This window comes from Scyliorhinus torazame, chromosome 5, assembly GCF_047496885.1.
Source record: "Scyliorhinus torazame isolate Kashiwa2021f chromosome 5, sScyTor2.1, whole genome shotgun sequence".
Classification (NCBI taxonomy): Eukaryota; Metazoa; Chordata; class Chondrichthyes; order Carcharhiniformes; family Scyliorhinidae; genus Scyliorhinus; species Scyliorhinus torazame.
The window spans coordinates 155393559-155415343 of NC_092711.1; the positions used below are offsets into that span (position 1 = coordinate 155393559).

Genomic DNA, 21785 nt, shown 5'->3' on the forward strand with positions numbered 1-21785 from the left:
GCGCCCTTTCTTTTAGTTTTAAGCTGTCCCTCACCTCTTATTTGTCCATGGCTGCTTTTTTTTTGTGAAGTGGAGCCTTTTCCTCTCGGGGGTATATACTTGCTCTGTATCTCGTTAAATGTTTCTTTAAATATTCTCCACTGATCTTCAGTTGTTTGACCCATTACCAGATCTCCCCAGTTTACCGTGGACAGTCTCTGTCTCATCCCGTTAACGTCAGCCTTACCCAAGTCTAAAATTCTACTGTCTGTAACGTGCTTTTCACTTTCAAACACTACACTGAATTCAATCATGTTGTGATCACTATTTGATAAATGTTTGCGCACAGTTAGGCTACCAACTAAATTTGGGTTATTACTCATAATTAAATCTTTTTTCAAATACATTTAGAGTAACCCAATTCTTTTTTCCCCCCCAATTAAGGGGCAATTTAGCGTGGCCAATTGACCTGCCCTGCACATCTTGAGACCCAGGCAGAAACAGGGAGAATGTGCAAACTTCACACGGTCAGTGACCTGGGGCAGGATCGAACCCAGGTCCTCGGCTTTGTGAGGCAGCAGTGCTAACCGCTGCACCACTGTGCTGGCCCTTACTCACAACTAAATCTAATATTGCCTGTCCCCTTGTTACATCTGGAACATATTGGTGCAGGAAACTATCCCGGACACATTCCAGAAATTCACTCCCTTTCTGCCAGGTGCTTGTCTGCCTCTCCCAATCTGTGTGTCAGTTATAATCCCCCCATTAATACTCCTCTGCCTTTGCTACACACTTGCTAAATTTCTGCCTTTATACAATCTAGCACCTCAGAACTGCCACCAGGGGGTCGATACACAACACCCATTACAGTTTGAGATTGTTTTCTTCCTCAGTTCCACCCCTGTTGTCTCCACTGGATGCTTTCCCCTCACTGTTTCCTCCCTCACCATTGAGGTGATAGTATTTCTGATCAGTAAGGCTGATCCACCCCCTCTGCCATATATATTCTCTGTCCCTCCTGTAAACTTTATAACCGGTATATTTAGTTCCCAGTCCTGACCATCCTGCAGCCAAGTCTCTGTAATAGCGACAACATCATAATCTTCAACTTGCATTTGCGCCTGCAGCTCGTCTAGTTTATTCCTTCCACTCCGTGCATTTGTCTATAGAACCTTAATTGGGCTGTTCCCCCTGACCGCTCCCTCAGCACTGCTTCTTTGTTATTTGCTTGTTTGTTATTTGCTTCTTTGTTATTTGCTTGTTTGTTACTTTTCACTTTTGCGTTAACCAGGATGCTACTTGCTTTGTCATTAGCTGCAGTTCCTGACGTTAGGTTCCTGACTACCTCCCTATTTATCCTTTCCATGAGGACACTGGTCCCAGATCGGTTCAGGTGGAGACCGTCCCAATTGTACAGATCCTTCCAGTCCCAATACTGATGCCAGTGCCCCATGAAATTGAACCCCTCTTTCCCGCACCACTCCTTTAGCCACGTGTTTACTTACCTAATTTTCTCATCCCAATGCCAATTTGCACGTGGCTCAGGGAATAATCCAGAGATTATAACCCTTGGGAACCTGTTCTTTAATTTTGTTCCTAGTTCGTGATATTCCCCAAACAGGTCCTCTTTCCGAGTCTTGCTGATGTTGTTTGTCCCAACGTGGACCCCAACAACTGGATCCTCCCTCTCCAATGTCCTTTCAAGCCGGTTAGAGATGCCCCTCACCCTGGCACCGGGCAGGCAACATACCATGTGGGACTCTCGGTCCTGCTTCCAAAGGATGTTATCAGTTCCCCTAATTATAGAAACCCCGACAACGACCACTTCTTCTCCCCGCTTGAATGGCCTCCTGTACCAGGGTGCAGTGGTCAGCTAGCTCATCCTTCCTACAGTCACTGCTCCGATACCCTGCCCCTCCGAGTCCGCTCCCTGGAGACTAGGTATGGGCAATAGGTGTATCAGGCTCTGGTCAGACCCCATTTGGAGTATTGTGAGCAGTTTGGGGACCCGTATCTAAGGAAGGATGTGCTGACCTTGGAAAGGGTCCAGAGGAGGTTCACAAGAAGGATCCCTGGAATGAAGAGCTTGTCGTATGAGGAACGGTTGAGGACTCTGGATCTGTTTTTGTTGGAGTTTAGAAGGATGAGGGGGTATCTTATTGAAACTCACAGGATACTGCGAGGCCTGGATAGAGTGGACGTGGAGAGGATGTTTCCACTTGTAGAAAAAACTAGAACCAGAAGACACCATCTCAGACTAAAGGAACAATCCTTTAAAGCAGAGATGAGGAGGAATTTCTTCAGCCCGAGGGTGGTGAATCTGTGGAACTCTTTGCCGCAGAAGCCTGTGGAGGCCAAATCACTGAGTGTCTTCAAGACAGAGATAGATAGGTTCTTGATTAATAAGGGGGTCAAGGGTTATGGGGAGAAGGCAGTAGAACGGGGATGAGAAAAATATCAGCCATGATTGAATGGCGGAGCAGACTCGATGGGCCGAGTGGCCTAATTCTGCTCCTATGTCTTATGGTCTTGTGGTAGTGGAGCTGAGGTATTGGGGAATGAGAGAGGAAAGAATGTTCCAGAGAAATTATCTGTTCTGAATTTCTATCCTGGACTGAGTGTTGACTTTTGTAAACTCCTTTTACAGATATTACAAGAGGAGGAATTACAGACAAATCTTAATTGACACGTCTCAGTCTTACAGAGTCACTCGATACTTTGGAATCTGAGTATCATCAGCCTTTGAATCTCGGAGGAGAATTGTTTGCCCACTTTCAACATCAGTGTGACTGGAAAAGCACCGAGACAGACACACCCGAGTGAGAGTGTTCCAGGGCACTGACTGTGGAAAGAGCTTTAACCAGTTACACAGCCTGAAAACAAATCACACCATTCACAGCGGTGAGAGACCGTACATGTGTTCTGTGTGGATGAGGCTTCAACTGATTGTCCAACAGGGAGAGACATGAGGACACCCAAAACATGAGGAAACCGTGGAAATGTGGGGACTGTGGGAAGGCATACAGATTCCCATCTCTGCTGGAGATTCATCGACGCGTTCACACTGGGGAGAGGCCGTTCACCTGTCCGCAGTGTGAGAAGGGATTCACTCTGTTGTCCAGTCTGAAGAAACATCAGCGAGTTCACACTGGGGAGAGGCCATTCACCTGTTCTCAGTGTGGGAAAGGATTCACTCAGGTATCTAGTCTGAAGTCACACCAGCGAGTTCGCACTGGGGAGAGACCGTTCATCTGCTCTCAGTGTGGGAAGGAATTCCCTCGCTTATCCAGTCTGAAGTCACACCAGCAAGTTCACACAGGGGAGAAGCCGTTCACCTGCTCTCAGTGTGGGAAGGGATTCACTCAGTTATCAAACCTGCAGACACACCAGCGAGTTCACACAGGGGAGAAGCCATTCACCTGCCCTCAGTGTGGGAAGGGATTCAGACATTCATCCGCCCTGCGGACACATAAGCGAGTTCACACTGGGGAGCGGCCATACACCTGCCCTCAGTGTGGGAAGGGATTCCCTCGGTTACCGGACCTGAAGAAACACCAGCGAATTCACACTGGGGAGAAGCCATTCCCCTGCTCTCAGTGTGGGAAGAGATTCACTCAGTTATCCCACCTGCAGAGTCACCAGCGAATTCACACTGGGGAGGCCGTTCACCTGCTCCCAGTGTGGAAAGGGATTCAACCTGCAGACACATCAGCGAGTTCACACTGGGGAGAAGGCAATCACGTGTTCTGAGTAGGGGAAGGAAATTAGTGAACCATCCCACCTGCTGAGACACCGGCGAGTTCACACTGGGGAGAGACCGTTCACCTCTCAGTGTGGGAAGGGAATCCATGATTCATCCCACCTGCTGAGACACCAAGTTCACAATTGATTACAGGGGTTGGATTCTGCTGTTATTGTTTCTGCTCTCAGTTACATCAAGGACTGCATTTTGTTCATTCTGATAGTTGGTCAATGGGATGGGTTTCTTTCTGCTGGACTGCCGGTCTCATGGCTTTGCCTCCAGTGGGCTGACGCTCTTCGAGCCTTGTTGCGACTACCTGGTTTTAAATTTCACAAGGATCACAGAGTGAAGGAGTGTTTGGAAGTGAGAAGATATTCAGTTTGCATTTCTGTTTGGATGCCCCCCAAATCATGCCACATTGCCATGAAGATGGGCCCTAGGTGGTTACAAGTTTTTTTTGTTTAATTTATCTAGGTGTTTCTCACAGAAGAAAACTATCAGGGTATATGGGGCAAGTTGTCTGGGGTGGACTGGGAAACCACATTAAATGGTATGATGGGAGACAGGCAATAGCTAATAGTGAAGGAATTATTATAAATCTGCCAGAGGGGGGTGTCAGTTAGCTCAGTTGGCTGGATGTCTGACCATGATGTGGAGTGACTCCAATAGCAGGGGTGCAACTGTTGTACTCCTAGATTATCATAGAATTTACAGTGCAGAAGGAGGCCATTCGGCCCATCGAGTCTGCACCGGCTCTTGGAAAGAGCATCCTACCCAAGGTCAACACCCTATCCCCATAACCCAGTAACCCCACCCAACACTAAGTACAATTTTGGACACTATGGGCAATTTAACATGGCCAATCCACCTAACCCGCACATCTTTGGACTGTGGGAGGAAACCGGAGCACCCGGAGGAAACCCACGCAAACACGGGGAGAATGTGCAGACTCCGCACAGACAGTGACCCAAGATGGGAATCGAACCTGGGACTCTGGAGCTGTGAAGCAATTGTGCTATCCACAAGGCTACCGTTCTGAGACACTTCAGTTTGGATTTCTGGTGCAGAGTAAAGTATAACCGTGGAGTGGAATTTTAGATTGTGTAAAAGGACAAGTTCTATTTTATAAATAAAGGTGGAGGTTTCTGGCAAAAGTAGTGTTTAGTCAATGTTGCTACTAAGGCATCACGGTCACACAGTGGTTAGCACTGCTGCCTCACGGCGCCGAGGACCCGAGTTCAATCCCGGCCCAGGGTCACTGTCCGTGTGGTGTTTGCACATTCTCCCTGTGTCTGCGTGGGTCACACCACCACAACCCAAAGATGTGCAGGATTGATGGATTGGCCGCACTCAATTGCCCCTTAATTGGAAAAATTAGAAACAAAATGTTGCTTCTGGTTTGTTTGCTGCAGTAAAAGCCAGAAAACCGTAAGGCCTGTTGTGTGATCCTTTCAACTGTTGACTTGGAATTGATTTTTTTTAAAGTTACTGATCTGTACAGAGATCCTAATCCACAAGTTTTGACTTCCCATTTGAGCCTCAGGCAGCTTTCTGGCTCACTTCTCGTGTCAGTGACAGCCAGGAGATGGAGCTGAGGGCTGAATTTAGTTGAGAACAATGGGGCCTGCACCCCAGTTGGGAAACTGCCATCGGCGTCGCACTAATAGAGAGACCGGAAGGTGCTGGAGGACTGACTGGGAAATGGACCTCCAACCAATTAGGACACAGGAGGGGGTGACTGGGGTAAGTGACGTGACCCCCCCCCCGGTATTCAGTGCCCGTGTCCAAAGTGAGGAGTCACGGGAACAGAGAAACCAAAGAGAAACCATTTGGGTACTGAACATTGTGAACATCCTTTTACTCTGCTTGCTATTTATCCTCAAGTAATTTTCTGTTAGTTTTTTTAACCATGTTGTTTCATTAATAAACAATTAACAGGAAAATATTTGATTTTGCTGGATTTTTCGTGATTAGATTGATGTAGTTCAGGGAAAGTGGGTGAGAGGTTGAGAGGCTCTTTAACAGAAAGTGAGTCCCTCTAAGGTGATTGGCAAAGGAACCAGAGGGGGAGAGGAGATTTGATTTTTCTTTTTTTTAAAATAAATTTAGAGTACCCAATTATTTCTTTTGCCAATTAAGGGGCAATTTAACATGACCAATCCATCACATCTTTGGGTTGTGGGGGTGAAATCCACGCAGACATGTGCAAACTCCACACGGACAGTGACCCAGGGCCGGGATTCGAACCCGGGTCCTCAGCGCCGCAGTCCCAGTGCTAACCACTGCGCCACATGCTGCCCCTATGACTTTTCTTTTAACACACAAAATGGGGTTCAGGTTCTGATTGACTCATTTATTCAGGCTCCTTGAGGGAGTAACATGGGATGTCAATAAAGGGGAACCTGCAGATGTGGTTTATTTAGATTTATAGAAAGTATTTCCCAAGGTGCCACATCAAAGGTCACTGCACAACATAAGAGGTCATGGTGTAGACTAGAGGGCAACATATCAGCAGGGATAGAGGATTGGTTAGCTCACAGGAAGCAGAGAGTGGATATAAATGGGTCATGTTTGGGTTGGTAGGATGTGACAAGTGGAGTATCACAAGGATCAGTGCTGGGCCCTCAACTATTTACAATCTATATTAATGAGTTGGATGGGGTTAAATTTGCTGATGACACAAAGAGGAATTGGAAATTAATTTGCCAAGTGGACTTCAGGAGAATGCAAAGGACAACAAATAGAAGAACTGAGTGAGAACAAATTGACAGATGGAGCATAACCTGGGAAAATGTAAACGTGCCCACTTTGGCAGGAAGGATTAAATAAAACAACATTATTTAAATGGGAGAGAGATTACAGAACTCTGAGGCACAGAGGGATCTGGGTGTCCTGGTACAGGAATCACAAGTTAGTTTGCTGTGTTACGACACCCTGGGCTAGTGCGCGGTCAATTCCAGCCCCACGTGCCCCAGAGTCACAGCACAAGTGAATTAATCAATAATTCTTATGAAAATACCCTGGGCTGGATGCTCCGCCGCCGGGATGCTCCGTTTTGCCGGCAGCCCGGGGGTTTCCCGACAGCGTTGGACTGCTGGCCCACAATGGGAAACCCCATGGATCAGCTGGCGAAACCTGACAGCACACTGAACCAGAAATCTGGCACTGTGGGACGGAGAATCCAGCCCCCTATGTCTTTGGTCCTCGGCTGCCCAACAATCAGTCACCATAGTTGCAAATGTAAACACAATTACTGTTTATTTATTACAAGAACAACAATAAAATATGCAGCAAACACAACTGGTTAACTATAAGCCAATTCCTAATTCCCACTTTAACCTGCCCCCAGCCTCTACACACACACATAGACAGACAAACACAGAGGGGTGGAAAGGGATAAAATCATAAGTTAAAGAAATTCTTTTTTTCAGATGATGGTTTTTGGCACTTTTCTTCACAGCAAGCTTGCAGATTAAAGTCTTTAGTTTACAGCCTGTAGTGATCTTCTCTGTAGATTAATTTGTTCAGGTTCTCTGGAGTTTAGAAATGCAGTACTCACACTTTTCTGGAGAGGCACCTCATCTCTGTTCAAACATTTCAGTTTGTGTTCAGGTCTCCATGGTTTCAGGACGACAGCACCCACAGGCTATCTGGGAAGAGAGATAGCACTCACAGCTGCCTTCTGGAGAGAGGTAGTCAGTTCTGCCTCTTGTGCTGCTAGAATCAAACTAAAAGCTTGGGATTCTGAAAAACATCCCAGCGGGATAGGATCCAATCACCGCCTGTTACCTTGGAGCACAGCCTTCTGGGCCAATTCATTGGCCACCAACCAATCAATCAAACCGAGTCCCAACCCCAATTCTCACACTGGTGCCTAAAGATCTTCAGTTCCAGTTTAAACCAGTACAGACACCTGGATTCTTCTGCTTGAATTAAAGATACAGGCTGCTTGCCTTAAAGTGACATGTCCATTAAGCATCCATGGACAAAATGTAACGGCAACAATAAAAGAAAGGGGAAATAAGGTTATGAAAAGGAAGGGCCCTTACAGCCGGTACAGCAAGTGATTAGGAAGGTGAATGGAATATTGTTGTTTATTGCAAAGGGAGTGGAATATAAAAGTTGGGGTGTTTTGCTGTAGTTGTACAGGGCCTGGGTGAGACCATGGGCTGGATTCTCCACTGTATATTCTCTATTGCGCCGGCAGCGCACCCACACCTGGGGACTTCCAGACGACGTGGAGCTGGCAACAATGGGAAACCCCATTGGCCATTCCAGGTGGGGGCGCTGCAGGATGGAGAATCCCGCTGCTGGCAGGGATGCGCCACAGGATGGAGAATCCCACCCCATATTTAGAGCACTGTGTACAGTTTGGGTCTCCTTATTTCAGAAATGAGATAATTGCATCAGAAGCAGTTCAGAGGAGGTTGACTCCCAGATTCTGGAACGAGGGGGTTATCCTCTGAGGAAAGGTTTGACAGGTTGGGACTGTATCCATTACAGTTGAGAAGAATGAGAGATGATCTTATTGAAACACATGAGATCCTGAGTGGAATTGACAGAGAGATTCATTGAATTTACAGCGCAGGAGGCGGCCATTTGGCCCAATCAGGTCTGCACCGGCCCTTGGAAAGAGCACCCTACTCAAGCCCATACCTCACCCTATCTCCGTAACCCCACCTAACCTTTTTTGGACACTAAGGGCAATTTAGCATGGCCCATCCACCTAGCCCGCACATCTTTGGACTTGTGGGAGGAAACCGGAGCACCCGGAGGAAACCTCGTAGACATGGGGAGAACGTGCAGCCTCCGCATAGACAATGACCCAAGCCGGGAATCGAACCTGGGAGTCTGGAGCTGTGAAGCAACTGTGCTAACCACTGTGCTACCATGCAGCCCACGGTGCTGAGGATGTTTCCCCTTGTGGCAGAGACTAGAAATCGGGGAGACCCGGTTAAAATCTGACATGTCCGAGCAAGCTACTCAGTTCAAGGGCAATAAATTCTGGTCCAGCAACTCCCGCATCCCATTAAGAATTTACAAAACTCTCTCCACAAATCCTCACTCAATTTCACTCCTTTATTGTCCAGTTCTGGCCCCGCCTGGGGTAACATCTACTCCATATTTTCTTCTTGTGCGGCGAATTCTAGGTTACTGGTACATAAGGACAGATGCTTCAAGCAACAGATCAAGCATGGATGTATAAGATTCTTCAACTCCCCCTTTACCCCCATCCAACTTGTGGACAGTTCTTACTCAGTATTATTTCTCCCAAGCCCTTCATTGTCCCATTATCGCTTTAATTTCACTCCCACTTTGCCCATGTCCAGTGTGTTTAATTCTATCCGGATTGTTTTAAAGTCAGTTTCACTCTGGAGTGTGTCAATGTCTTGATGATGTCACAATGGTGTCTCAATCCCCTGGCCACATTAACCATTTCATCTTCTGCTGTGTCTCCAGTAGCTGTGTGTGTTTGGGACTCGGTCTTCAGTCCATTTCGCCGTGAATTTAGGCTTGTTATTTTTCACATGTAACAAATCACATCTGCACACCCACACCGGTATCCCAAAATCATGTCACATTTTCTTAACTCTCAGATGCTCTGAAGATCAAAGTGACTGTCTGTCTGTCTTATCTCCCCTGTTATGGTGCTGATATTTCATGTCGTGGCCGGGCTTTCAAATGTGGATTTCTTTGAAACAAAATTCATGGGCCAGGATGTAAATATTTCCAGGAGAAAGTGATCAACTTATTCATCCCATATAAACATTCCAGACTTTCACTGGAACACAGGTGGAGACCAGATTGATATAGGTTTGCCTTTCAGTCGTCAAAGGTCAGATACCCTGTACCATTTGCCAAACTGGACTATTTGACGAACTGCGTGTTTTAATTAACACTCCTCTTTCCTCCAGTTGCTCTACTGTGGGTAAAATCCCTTTGGTTGAGGACGGGTTGATGGGTATTGTTTGGTACACGGTGGAACATTACCAGTGAATGATGCTGGTTCCATCTGTAATTGGCCACAATCATTCTTATCTTTTGCCACATTGGATGTTCATAAAGCTGATCTTTCATGATGATTCTGATTGACCATGTTACTGTCCCATTTTCAAAGCTTAAGGGAGAATTCAATTAGGATAAAATATCCAGACCCAGAATAGCCTGGTCCACTGGGCCTATCCAGACTGAAGATATCAGAGAGAGAGAGAGGGAGCGAGAGCGAGATAACTGGTGGTTCAACCTGAGGGTAACCACACCTCAGGCGAGGGGCAATGTTGAGAAGGTGGACCCTTCATGGATAACCTCAGCCAGTACGACAGTTGCACCCCGGCTATTGGAATCACTCCGCATCATGAACCAGCCATCCAGCCAACTGAGCTAACTGACCCCCCCGTAGATGAATAATAATGCCTTAAAATATTAGCTATTGTCTGTCTCCCACCATACCATTTAATGCAGTTGCACAGTCTACCTCAGACAACTTGCCCCTCATACTCTGATTGGGTGTTCATCCAGATAAATTAAAAAACATGGAACCACCAATGCCCATCTTCATGGCAATGTGGCATGATTTAGAGGGATCCAAACAGAAATGCAAACTGAATATCTTCTCACTTCCAAGCACCCCTTCACTCTATGATCCTTGTGAAATTTGAACCAAGGTAGTCGCAACAAGGCTCAAAGAGCGTTAGTCCTCTGGAGGCAAAGCCATGGGACTGCCAAGTCGAGCAGAACAAAACCCTCCGACCCTCCCCATTGACCAACTGACAGAATGAACAAAATGCAGTCCCAGATGTAACTGAGAGCAGAAACAATAACAGCAATAGCCCCTGTAATCACTTGTGAACTTGTTGGTGTCTCGGCAGGTACGAGGAAACACCACATTCCTTCCCACATTGAGGGCAGGTGAATGCTCACTCCCCGGGGTGAACTCACTGGTCTGTCTGCAGGGGGGATGGAACACTAATTGCCTTCCCTTACTCAGAGAACGTGATTGCCTTCTCTCCACTATGAACCCGCAGATGTGTCCGCAGGTTGGATGAATCACTGAATCCCTTCCCACACTGGGAGCAGGTGAACGGTCTTTCCCCAGTGTGAATTCGCTGGTGATTCTGCAGGCTGGATAACTGAGTGAATCGATTCCCACACTGAGAGCAGGTGAATGGCCTGTCCCCAGTGTGAACTCGCTGGTGTGTCCGCAGGTTGGAGAACTGAGTGAATCCCTTCCCACACTGGGAGCAGATGAAAGGTCTCTCCCCAGAGTGAACTTGCTGGTGACTCTGCAGGTGGGATAACTGAGTGAATCCCTTCCCACACTGAGAGCAGGTGAACGGCCTCTCCCCAGCGTGAACTCGCTGATGTGTCCGCAAGTTGGATGATTTACTGAATCCCTTCCCACACTGGGAGCAGATGAACGGTCTCTCCCCAGAGTGAACTCGCTGGTGACTCTGCAGGTTGGATAACTGAGTGAATCCCTTCCTGCACAGAGTGCAGGTGAATGGCCTCTCCCCAGTGTGAACTCGCTGATGTGCCTGCAGATTGGGTAACTGAGTGAATCCCTTCCCACACTGAGAGCAGGTGAATGGCCACTCCCCAGTGTGAATTTGCTGGTGTGTCTTAAGGCTGGAGAACAGAGTGAATCCCTTCTCACACACAGGGCAGGTGAATGGCCTCTCCCCAGTATGAATTCGTCGATGAGTCTCCAGCTGAGATGGGAATCTGTATCCTTTCCCACAGTCCCCACATTTCCACGGTTTCTCCATGTTTTGGGTCTCCTCGTGTCTCTCCAGGTTGGACGATCAGTTGAAGCCTCGTCCACTCCACACAGAACACGTGTACGGTCTCTCCCCACTGTGAATGGTGTGATGTCTTTTTCAGGCTGTGTAACTGGTTAAAGCTCTTTCCACAGTCAGTGCTCTGGAACACTCTCACTCGGGTGTGTGTGTCTCGGTGCTTTTCCAGTCACACTGATGTTTAACATCTTTTCATGCCGACAGATTGGGCAAACATTTCTCCTTCTAGATTCAAGGGCCGATGATATTCAGGTCCCAAAGTGACTCTGTAAGACCAAGATGTGACAATTGAGATTTCTGTCTGTAATTCCTCCTCTTGCAATATCTGTAAAAGAAGTTTACATAAGTCAACACTCAGTACAGGATAGAAATTCAGAACAGAGAATTCTAGTTTCTATGGAACATTCCTACCTCTCATTCCCCAATACCCGTCTCCAATACCTATTCCCCAGACCTACTCTCCAGGGAGCGGACTCGGAGGGATGGAGTTTCGGAGCTGTGAGGACAAAAACCTTACCTCGGGGATTCACTGCCGAGTCTCCAGGGAGTGGACTCGGAGGGGCAGGGTATCGGAGCAGTGACTGTAGGAAGGATGAGCTGGCTGACCACTGCACCCTGGTACAGGAGGCCATCCAAGCGGGGGGAGGAAGTGGTAGTTGTCGGGGATTCTATAATTACGGGAACTGAGAACATCCTTTGGAAGCAGGACCGAGAGTCCCACATGGTATGTTGCCTGCCCGGTGCCAGGGTGAGGGGCATCTCTAACCGGCTTGAAAGGATATTGGAGAGGGAGGGGAGGATCCAGTTGTTGGGGTCCACGTTGGGACAAACAACATCAGCAAGACTCGGAAAGAGGACCTGTTTGGGGAATATCAGGAACTAGGAACAAAATTAAAGAACAGGTCCTCAAGGCTTATAGTCTCTGGATTATTTGCCGAGCCACGTGTAATTTGGTGTAGGAATGAGGAAAATTAGGGAAGTAAAGACGTGGCTAAAGGAGTGGTGCGGGAACGAGGGGTTCCATTTCATGGGGCACTGGCATCAGTATTGGGACAGGAGGGATCTGTACCGTTGGGACGGTCTCCACCTGAACCGATCTGGAACCAGTGTCCACGTGGAAAGGATAAATAGGGAGGTCAGAACGACTTTAAACTAATAAATGGAGGGGGAGGGGAAGGCCTCAGGAGAACTCAATACAGTTCCAAAAACAAGTATCAGGACGGTCTGGACTGGGTACAAAATATACCAGTTATAAAGTTTACAGGAGGGACAGAGAATATGGCAGAGGGGGTGAAGTAGCCTCACTGATTAGAAATACTATCACCTCAATAGTGAGGGATGATATAATGAGGGGGAAGCATCCAGCGGAGACCATGGGCTGGATTCTCCGTCGTCGGGATCCTCTGCTTCACCGGCAGTGCGCTCACGCCCGCGGACTTCCCGACGACATGGGGGTGCCCACAATGGGAAACCCCATTGGCCGACGGGATGGAGAATCCCGCCCCATATGGGTGGAACTGAGGAACAAAAAAATCTCAAACTGTAATGGGTGTTGTGTATCGACCCCCTGGTGGCAGTTCTGAGGCGCTAGATTGTATAAAGGCAGAAATTAGGCGAGTGTGTAGCAAAGGCAGAGTAGTATTAATGGGGGATTGTAACTGACACACAGATTGGGAGAGGCAGACAAGCACCTGTCAGAAAGGGAGTGAATTTCTGGAATGTGCCTGGGATAGTTTCCTGCAGCAATATGTTCCAGATGTAACAAGGGGACAGGCAATATTAGATTTAATTATGAGTAATGAGCCCAATTTAATTAGTAGCCTAACTGTGCACGAACATTGATCAAATAGTGATCACAACATGATTGAATTCAGTGTAGTGTTTGAAAGTGAAAAGCACGTTACAGACAGTAGAATTTTAGACTTGGGTAAGGCTGACGTTAACGGGATGAGACAGAGACTGTCCACGGTAAACTGGGGAGCTCTGTTAATGGGTCAAACAACTGAGGATCAGTGGAGAATATTTAAAGAAACATTTAACGAGATACAGAGCAAGTATATATCCCCGAGAGGAAAAGGCTCCACTTCACAAAAAAAAAGCAGCCATGGACAAATAAAGAGATTAGGGACAGCTTAAAACTAAAAGAAAGGGCGCACAAAAATACAAGACATGGTACAGATCCCGATGAATGGGATAGGTACAACGACCAGCAAAGGGTCATAAAGCAGCTTGTAAGAGCGACTGAAAGGGATTATGAAAGGAAACTCGCAAGCGACATCAATATCAATGAGAAGAAATGTTTAGTTATATAAAGGGAAAGCGGGTGGTGAAGAGCAATGTAGGCCCAGTAAAAGCTGGAAATGGAGATATTGTCAGTGATAATGGGGGAATGGCAGACACGCTGAACAATTACTCTGCCTCAGTATTTACAGTTGAAAAGGAGGATAACTTGCCATAAGTCACAAAAAAAATTAATAGTCGATAGAGGACAGGGACTTAATACAATTAACATAACTATACCATCACTAACTAGGAAACTAATGGAACTAAAGAGTGACGAATCCCCAGGACCTGACGGTTTCCATCCGAGGGTGTTAAAGGAAGTCGGGGAGCACATTGTAGATGCCCCAACGATAATCGTCCAGAGTTCCCTAGATTCAGGAGTAGTCCCTCTGGATTGGAAAATTGCACTTTTTGAAATGCGGATACACCAGCGAGTTCACACTGGGGAGAGGCCATTCACATGCTCTTAGTGTGGGAACGGATTCATTTTTTAAGAAGGGTGAAAGGGGAAAAACAGGGAATTACAACCAGTTAGCCAAACACGGCATGGTAGCACAGTGGTTAGCACTGTTGCTACACAGCACCAGGGACCCAGGTTCGATTCCCGGCTTAGGTCACTGTCTGTGTGGAGTCTGCACGTTCTCCCTGTGTCTGCGTAGGTTTTATCTTGGTCCTCCCACAAGTCCCAAAAGACGTCCTTATAGGTGAATCGGACAGTCTGTCTTCTCCCTCAGTGTTAATGTAAGCCTACTTGTGACACTAATAAAGATTATTATGAAAATCTATGATGGGGAAACTGCTGCAGTGTATAATTAGGGATGGGGTAACTGAACACTTTTAAAAACTTTGTTCGATCAGGGACAGCTTATTTTACTGAATTTTTTGAGGAGGTGACTAGGGTAGAGGACAGGGGAATGTCTATGGATGTCATTTATACGGACTCCCAGAAGGCATTTGATAAAGTCCCACACAAGAGACTGTTGGCTAAGGTGGAAGCCCTCGGAGTTGAGGGCAAATTATTGACACGGTTAGGAAATTGGTTGAGTGGCAGGAGAGTGTGGGGATATGGGTATTTAATACGGGACAATGAAGAGTATAACACCGAGTTGTAGACAAACAAAACTTATTTTATTTAACATTAACTATATACACAGCTCCAGTTGCTGAGTTAGGAGAGATTACTCAAATTTGACCTGTTGCACTTTTCAGGATTAAATTCAATTTGCCACTGTTCTGCCATCTAACCAGCCCGTCCATATCATCCTGAAATCTGAGGCGTTCTTCACCATTCCCCACACCCCCAATTTTTGTGTCATCTGCTAACTTATCAGATCTCCAACATTCACATTCAGATCATTGATGTACGTCCGAACAACATGGAACCCAACACTGATCGCAGTGGAACACCACTGGACACAGGCTTCCAGTCACAAAGACAATCTTTGACCATCTCCCTCTGCCTGCTGCCAGGAAGCCAATTTTGGTATCAATTTGCCCTGGATCCCATCTTGACCAGTCCCCCATGTCAGACCTGGTCACAAACCTTACTGAAGTCGATATGGGCTACATGTGGGCGGCACAGTGGGTAGCACTGTTGCTCCATAGTTCCATGATTCCAGGTTCGATTCCCGGCTTGGGTCACTGTCTGTGTGGAGTCTGCACGTACTCCCCGTGTCTGCGTGGGTTTCTTCCGGGTGCTCTGGGTTCCTCCCACAAGTCCCAAAAGACGTGCTTGTTAGGTGAATTGGACATTCTGAATTCTCCCTCCATGTACATACAGGGGCTGGCTGATCACAGGGCTAAAGAGCTGACTTTTAAAGCAGACCAAGGAAGGCCAGCAGCACGGTTCAATTCCCGTACCAGCCTCCCCGAACAGGCGCCGGAATGTGGCGACCAGGGGCTTTTCACAGTAACTTCATTTGAAGCCTACTTGTGACAATAAGCGATTTTCATTTTCATGTACCCAAACAGGCACCGGAATGCGGCGACTGGGGGATTTTCACAGTAACTTCATTGCAGTGTTAATGTAAGCCTACTTGTGACAAAAGATATTATTATCAACTGCACTCCCCTCAACTACACACCTAGTCACCTCCTCGGAAAATGCAAATGAAATAGAATCCACAGAATCCTTCTGCACCGACCCTCCGATAGAGCATGCTACCCAGGTCCACTCCCCCTCTCTATCCCCTTTAACCCACCTACCTTTTGGACACTAAGGGGCAATTGTTCATGGCCAATCCACCTATCCTGCACATCTTTGGACTGTGGGAGGAAACTGGGGCACCCGGAGGAAACCCACGCAGACACGGGGAGAACGAGCAAACTCCACACAATGTAGACCATAGATCTCTTCCTTTCCAACCCCCCACCGTCTTCCTTCAAACCAACTTTCTCCTTCTCATTTCCTGCTTTCAGAGACTCAAAACTTAAGAGTCAGAGAGTTTTACAGCACAGAAAGATGCCCTTCGGCCCATCGTGAAAATGCTGCCTGTTCAGCCACAGCAGGTCAAAGATGAAAAGAGAGTGCAACAGCTTAGCACTTCATGAAGACACATAGCCATTTGATCTGTCCCTCTCTGCCACCAGCTCAGATACGACACTGCACAAACTTAGCAGCCACGATAGAGTTGGGATCAGCTGTGGTGAAACACTGGAACTGGATCCAGGTCAGGGTGAAATATAGTTTGCTTGCCAGTTCATTGGAGGGTGAGGTCACAGATGGATTCTGCTATGGGTGGACTCAGATGAGGATTTTAAAGGCACTGATGAGGGTGAACATTGAGATGCTGAGTGGATTGGCTGGCTTGTCAGACAGTCAGTCCCTTCACTGTCAAGCAGCATGTAGAGGTCTGACTCCAAGTCTCCAAATTGGCAGAGGACATTGTGCAGAACGTGCCCTGTCCACAGCCTCTGCTCCATCTCCTTGTTCTGGTGCAGAACCAGAGGCACTGCTATTGCTGCTCAGAAACCTGTTACAGCCTTTGTTTGGGTCGGTCTTTATAAGACATAATCTCCCTTTGACAAAGCCATGCTGACTATCCTTGATTAATTCTTGCCTCAGCAACAGAGATTAATTCTGTCCCTCAGAATATTTATTTCCTGACCACTCATAATAACATAAGAATTAGGAACAGGAGAAGGCCATCTGGCCCCTCGAGCCTGCTCCGCCATTTAATGAGATCATGGCTGATCTTTGTGGACTCAGCTCCACTCTCTGGCCCGTACACCATATCCCCGAATCCCTTTATTCTTTAGAAAGGCTCTATCTTTTTCTTAAAAACGTTTAAAGAAGGAGCTCAACTGCTTCACTGGGCAAGGAATTCCAGAGATTCACAACCCTTTGGGTGAAGAAGTTCCTCCTACACTCCGTCCTAAATCTACCTCCCCTTATTTTGAGGCTATGCCCCCTAGTTCTGCTTTCCCCGACCAGTGGAAACAACCTGCCCGCATCTATCCTATCTATTCCCTTCATAATTTTATATGTCTCAATAAGATCCCCCCGCATCCTTCTAAACTCCAATGAGTACAGTCCCAGTCTACTCAACCTCTCGTCATAATCTTATCCCCTCAACTCTGGGATCAACCTAGTGAATCTCCTCTGCACTCCCTCCAGTGCCAATATGCCCTTTCTCAGGTAAGGAGACCAAAACTAACACAATACTCCAGATGTGGCCTCACCAACACCCTATACAATTGCAGCATAACCTCACTAGTCTTGAACTCCATCCCTCTAGCAATAAAAGACAAAACTCGATTAGCCTTCTTAATCACCTGTTGCACCTGCACACCAACTTTTTGCGACTCGTGCACTAGCACACCCAGGTCCCTCTGCACAGCAGCATGTTTTAACATCTTACCGTTTAAATAATAATCCATTCTGCTGTTATTCCTCCCAAAATGGATAGCCTCACACTTGGCAACATTGAATTCCATCTGCCAGACCCTAGCCCATTCACCTAACCTATCCAAATCCTTCTGCAGACTTCCGGTATCCTCTGCACTTTTTGCTTTACCACTCATCTTAGTGTCGTCTGCAAACTTTGACACATTGCACTTGGTCCCCAACTCCAAATCGTCTATGTAAATTGTGAACAACTGCAGGCCCAACACTGATCCTTGAGGGACCCCACTAGTTACAGGTTGCCAACCAGAGAAACACCCATATCCCCACTCTCTGCATTTGGTTAGTTAACCAATCCTCTACCCATGCTACCACTTTACCCTCAATGCCATGCATCTTTAGTTTATGCAGCAACCTTTTGTGTGGCACCTTGTCAAAAGCTTTCTGGAAATCCAGATATACCACATCCATTGGCTCCCCGTTACCTACTGCACTGGTAACGGCCTCAAAAAATTCTACCAAATTAGTCAGACACAACCTACCCTTTGTGAACCCATGCTGCGTCTGCCCAATGGGACAATTTCCCTCCAGGTGCCCCGCTATTTCCTCCTTAATGATAGATTCTAGCATTTTCCCTCCAACCGAAGTTAGGCTTACCGGCCTATAATTACCCGCTTTCTGCCGACCTTTTTTAAACAGTGGTGTCACGTTTGCTACTTTCCAATCCTCTGGGACCACCCCAGAGTCTAGTGAATTTTGATAAATTATCACTAGTGCGTTTACAATTTCCCTAGCCATCTCTTTTAACACTCTGGGATGCATCCCATCAGGGCCAGGAGACTGGTCTACCTTTAGCCCCATTAGCTTGCCCAATACTGCCTCCTTAGTGATTACAATCATTTCAAGGTCCTCACCTATCATATGCTTATTTCCATCAGTCACTGGCATGTTATTTGTGTCCTCCACTGTGAAGACTGACCCAAAAAACCTGTTCAGCTCCTCAGCCATTTCCCCGTCTCCTATTATTAAATCTCCCTTCTCATCTTCCAAAGGACCAATATTTACCTTAGCCACTCTTTTTTGTCTTATACATTTGTAGAAGCTTTTACTATCTGCTTTTATGTTCTGAGCCAGTTTACTTTCATAGTCTACCTTACTCTTCTTTCTGGTTTTTTTAGTAGCTTTCTGTTGTCCCCTAAAAACTTCCCAGTCCACTAGTCTCCCACTAATTTTTGCCACTTGGTATGTTTTTTCCTTCAATTTGATACTCTCCCTCACCTCCTTAGATATCCACGGTCGATTTTTCCCCTTTCTACCGTCTTTCTTTTTTGTCGGTATGAACCTTTTCTGAACACTGTGAAAGATCGCTCGGAAGGTTCTCCACTGTTCCTCAACTGCTTCACCATGAACTCTTTGCTCCTAGTCTACCTTAGCTAGTTCTTCTCTCATCCCATTGTAATCGCCTTTGTTTAAGCACAAAACACTAGTGTTTGATTTTACCTTGTCATCCTCCAGCTGTATTTCAAATTCCACCATATTGTGGTCGCTCCTTCCAAGAGGATCCTGAACTATGAGATCATTAATCAATCCTGCCTCATTACACAGGACCAGATCTAGGACCGCTTGTTCCCTTGTAGGTTCCATTACATACTGTTCCAGGAAATTATCCCGAGCACATTCTATAAACTCCTCCTCAAGGCTGCCTTTACCAACCTGGTTAAACCAATCGATATGCAGATTAAAATCTCCCAAGATAACCGCTGTACCATTTCTACATGCATCCGTTATTTCTTTGCTTATTGCCTGCCCTACCATCCTGTTACTATTTGGTGGCCTATAGACTACTCCTTTCAGTGACCTTTTCGCCTTACTATTCCTGATTTCCACCAAAATTGATTCAACCTTGCCCTCCATGGCACCAATATCATCCCTTACTATTGCCCGGATGCCATCCTTAAACAACAAAGCTACACCACCGCCCTTACCGTCCATTCTATCCTTTCGTATAGTCTGATACCCTTGGATATTTAACTCCCAGTCGTGACCATCTTTTAACCATGTTTGAGTAATGGCCACTAAATCATAGTCATTCACGATGATTTGCGCCATCAACTCATTTACCTTATTTCGTATACTACGAGCATTCAGGTAAAGTACACTTATGCTGTTTTTTATGTCTTTGTTATGAATCCTAACACCTTGATCAGTAACTTTTCGCAATTTATTTTTCCTCTTACCCTTTCTCCTAATTTTCCTCGTCTTTGAACCCATATCTCTACATAATAACCTGTCACGTAACCTGCTGCCTTGATCTCCATTAACCATTATACTGTCATGATGTGGAGATGCCGGCGTTGGACTGGGGTGAGCACAGTACGAAGTCTTACAACACCAGGTTAAAGTCCAACAGGTTTGTTTCGATGTCACTAGCTTTCGGAGCGCTGTTCCTTCCTCAGGTGAATGAAGACCTCTTCATTCACCTGAGGAAGGAGCAGCGCTCCGAAAGCTAGTGACATCGAAACAAACCTGTTGGACTTTAACCTGGTGTTGTAAGACTCCATTATACTGTCCATAGCTTTACCCTTCCCTTCCCCCCAACTTGCTAGTTTAAAGTCCTTGTGACCAACCTATTTATCCTATTCGCTAGAACACTGGTCCCAGAATGGTTCAGGTGAAGACCGTCCCAACGGTACAGGTCCCTCCTGCCCCAGTACTGATGCCAATGCCCCATGAAATGGAATCCCTCTTTCCCGCACCACTCCTTTAGCCACGTGTTAACACTCACGTTAAACTCACTGGTCTGTAATCTCCTGGATTTTCCCTACTCTTCTTGAATAATGGAACCACATTATCTGTCCTCCAGTCCTCTGGCACCGCTCCTGTGACCAGAGATTTGAAAATTATTCTCAGAGCCTCTGCAATCTCCTCTCTTGCGGGCCACAGCAGCCTGGGAAACATCTCATCTGGGCCTGAGGATTTAAACAAGTCACCATGTGAAGGTGAGAATGAGAACATAAATGTAATGGGGAGAAAAGAAAGTGTTTTACTTACAGGGGTTAGAGGAGGTTTCAGTCTGTGTGAAGCGAGAGGAGCAGCAGGTTTGCTGGGCAGACAGTGAAGGAAACTCCGTGCAGCCAGTGACACAGGCCCCAAATTCTGATTGGATGGAGGATCAGCGCCAATCCAATCCTCCACAAGTTCCTATTGGCCAATGTCACTCATGGAGACAATGAGGGGGCGGACAGGGATTTGACCTCCTGACGCTGAGCTGTTGTCCAATCCGCAATATTTTGTTTCTGTGACCAGGGATGTTGCTCCCAATGGGAGACTGTGTGCTGGGAACGCCCATCTGAGTCATTGTGACGTCCCACGGAGCCCTGCCTGAATCACTGCTCCGCGGTGACGTTTCCGGGTTCCAGTGCGCAGGCTCGGCGGGCGCAGACGAGCCCCGCCCCCAGTCGTTGTTTCCCCACCCCCTGCACATCAGCAGACAAGGTTTCCAGGCAACCGGCTGACGCTTCCGGCCAGAGCGAGAAGCCGCTCGGTGTTCTCCATCTCCACCTGCGCATGTCCAAGGGAGACAGGGAACTGCGCAGCGCAGAGGAGAGCCCACCCTCTGACCTTCCTGCTCAGGTGTTCGCCAATGAGAAACTGGGAGGACCGGAAAGACTCTGGTCCTTAAGCCAATCAGAGCGCGGGTTTTGTGTGAATGACAATTGAGCTTCACACGGACTGAAACTGCCTGCTGTCTCCAACATCTGTGAGTAAAACACTTTCTTTTCTCCCCCTTTCCATTTCTTTTCTCCCCCTTTCCATTTCTTTTCTCATTCTCACCTTCAATTGGTCACTTGCAACAACTTAAGGGAAAGGAAGTGAATCCAGGGAGGGTGCAGACTCTGCAAAGCTTGGCCCAGGTCTCTCTCTCTTAAAGACATTTACACCCTTTGCTCCCTCAGCTTCACACATTTATTTGTCTGGCTAAAAGGATGGTCTCTTTCCTCACGTTCACAATTAAAGGGCTGGTTTCCCAGAGATGGCTGACCATTAAGGGAACAGCAAATTAATATCAGATCAAGAAATGTCCAGTGTTGTTATATGGTACAGATTAGATACATTATTTATGGTTGTGTAAAGTACATTG

At 46.9% G+C, this 21785-nt stretch overlaps 1 protein-coding gene and 1 long non-coding RNA gene across 2 annotated transcripts in view; one reads left to right on the forward strand and one right to left on the reverse strand.

Moving 5' to 3' along the window:
* Positions 1-21785, forward strand: part of LOC140417985 (uncharacterized) — a 175933-nt gene that overhangs the window by 89633 nt on the left and 64515 nt on the right. The gene's annotated exons all lie outside the window — the stretch shown is intronic.
* Positions 6963-21089, reverse strand: LOC140420195 (uncharacterized). Its single transcript, XR_011946223.1, has 2 exons — positions 20696-21089; positions 6963-11842 (listed from the first exon to the last, which is right to left on the reverse strand). It is a non-coding gene; the product is annotated as an uncharacterized lncRNA (long non-coding RNA).